The sequence below is a fragment of the Arachis ipaensis genome, chromosome B6 (genome assembly GCF_059453495.1).
Source record: "Arachis ipaensis isolate K30076 ecotype BB chromosome B6, ASM5945349v1, whole genome shotgun sequence".
Lineage (NCBI taxonomy): Eukaryota > Viridiplantae > Streptophyta > Magnoliopsida > Fabales > Fabaceae > Arachis > Arachis ipaensis.
Window position 1 is genome coordinate 140945956 of NC_142441.1, and position 2234 is coordinate 140948189.

General features: G+C 34.2%; 1 pseudogene; it reads right to left on the reverse strand.

Annotated features, from left to right (window-relative positions):
- Window positions 1-1447: 1447 nt before the first annotated feature.
- On the reverse strand, window positions 1448-1970 carry LOC107647588 (uncharacterized; annotated as a pseudogene).
- Window positions 1971-2234: the final 264 nt, after the last annotated feature.

Genomic DNA, 2234 nt, shown 5'->3' on the forward strand with positions numbered 1-2234 from the left:
AATATAATATTAAATTATTAGACTAAAAATATATATTAGACTACTAGCCAAAAATACTAGCTAATATCAATTAAAATTATTAGCCCTCATACATTTTTCTACTTTAAATTGGACGCTATTTTCTTTATTTCCAATAATTTCATAATCTTTTTCTCGCCTTTCTTTCATAACCTTAATTAAATTAGCTTTTTTGAGGTATAATTCACACTTCTAATCCAAATATTATATTTCAAAGACTCTTTTGACTTAGTGTTGGAGTTTCCTTGTAGGCATCCCAATTATTGGAGCCAGCAAATCTGCCCTTTCGGTTACTAACTTTCTTCTCTATCAAATTCTCGACCCAAATAAATCTTATGCTCGAATATTCTATTCAAACCATAGTAATATATACTAGGGAGAAAAAAAAAACTCCAATTTTTAACAACTATATATTGATGAGTTGAATATCATATTATAATGAGTACTCTTATACAATGTTTTTCCATTTGTATATAATCTATGTTTGGACCCTCGATATATCTCTTTTTACTTACTATCTCTCTCCTTTATTTAATATAATTACTAGTGGAAAAAATTAATTAAGTATAACTAGCAAAAAGAAATAATAATATTGTGTCATTTTCTAAATGGAAATTAACATATTTTAGACCAAATGAATTTTAATAATGAAATGTTATTTTGTACTAGAAGAAATAATTCATAAATATTTAACGTTTCCAAAAAATTTTAAAAATACTTTTTTATCAATTTTATTTCTAACATTTGAAATAAATTTTAATTCTACTCATACGCATTAGTTTTGGTTATTAATGATATTTCAATCACTAGTAATTTTGAAACATAAACTAAACTTACAGACAAAAGATAACAAGTTTTTGGGTCTAGTACAATTCTAAACCATTTTAACATATATAATTAAATCTTAGGGTTGAATTTGAATTTATTTTAAATTTTGAAAATTAAATAAATACAAATTAAAAGTTAAAAATAATTTTAAATTTTTTTTGCAAACGTTAAGACTATTTAATAATTTCTCCTGCTATATGAAATGAGCTAAATAAAGAGTTAATAGTCAAAACCGTACTTGAAAGATATCTCGATCTCCATTTTTGTCCCCGAAAGATAAAATTAATCAGATTCTTCCCCGAAAGATACTTTACCTGGTCACGTTCGTCCTTCCGTCATGTCCATAGCTAAGTTGGCAAACGTCCGCTGACGTGGGCCGTTAACTGCCAAGGTGACAAATGCCAAGATGTACCATGTTGTCGCTGATCAGATAAGTCTTGTTTTAGACGTCAAATTAGTCCTTGAAGTGGATAAACCCTAATCCCAAATTCAACGATAAAGATCAGAGCTCAGATTGGTTCCGAATCTTTCATGGCTGATATGATGAAAAAACCAGGGCTATCCAGAACAAAATCCGAAGGAAATTTCAACTTTCAGCGTTTCATACATAGCCTTCAGTTAAAGTAGGTTTCTTCTCTTCTTCTTTACAATTTTTCTTCTTATTCTTCTTTGCATCATCTTCAATTCCCAGACCTTGCAATTCATCAATGCGAGGTTCTTCTTCACCTTCCCCACAATTTAGCTCCTTCTCCAACCACAATTTTGTCCACAACCTCCTCCACTTCGCAGCTGCTACTACCAGAGACCTTCACCTCATCGCCGCCTTTTTCGCATCCTTTCTCGACGGCACATGCTCCGGGCAGCTCGTTCTCCGGCTCGATCCCAATCACAGCATCGGAGGTTCCCTCGGCTGCGGTTGGCCACGGGTCGTTGATGTAATCTTCGGCGGTCTTGTCATCATCATCGGAGAAAATCGCGGTGACGGACTTCACGGCAACGGCTGCTTTAAGGAATGCTTGGTGGATGGATTCAGGCGGAAGAGCACAATCTTCGAGGCCTGCATCTTCAAGGCACGGGGGTAGGATCTGGTGCAGTAACCCGTGTTGTTCTTTGGTTGACTCCATTGGAAAATCAGGTTTCAATTTCCAATTAGATTTTTTGTGATTTTTAAATTTTGTGAAATGAAACCCTATTTGCTAAATCTCAGGGAGATGTGCTATATTAGGCTCTGGAATGTGGTGGTGACTTGAACCTCACTATCTTTGGTCTAATGGCAGAAACTGTTGCTTGGGAAGATTCAATTTGGGGTGATGAGCCCCTGCAAGAAGCTCAGAGAAAGATCTGAAAGTAGAACAATTAGGCCTTGAAGCAACTGATTTTGTCACAAC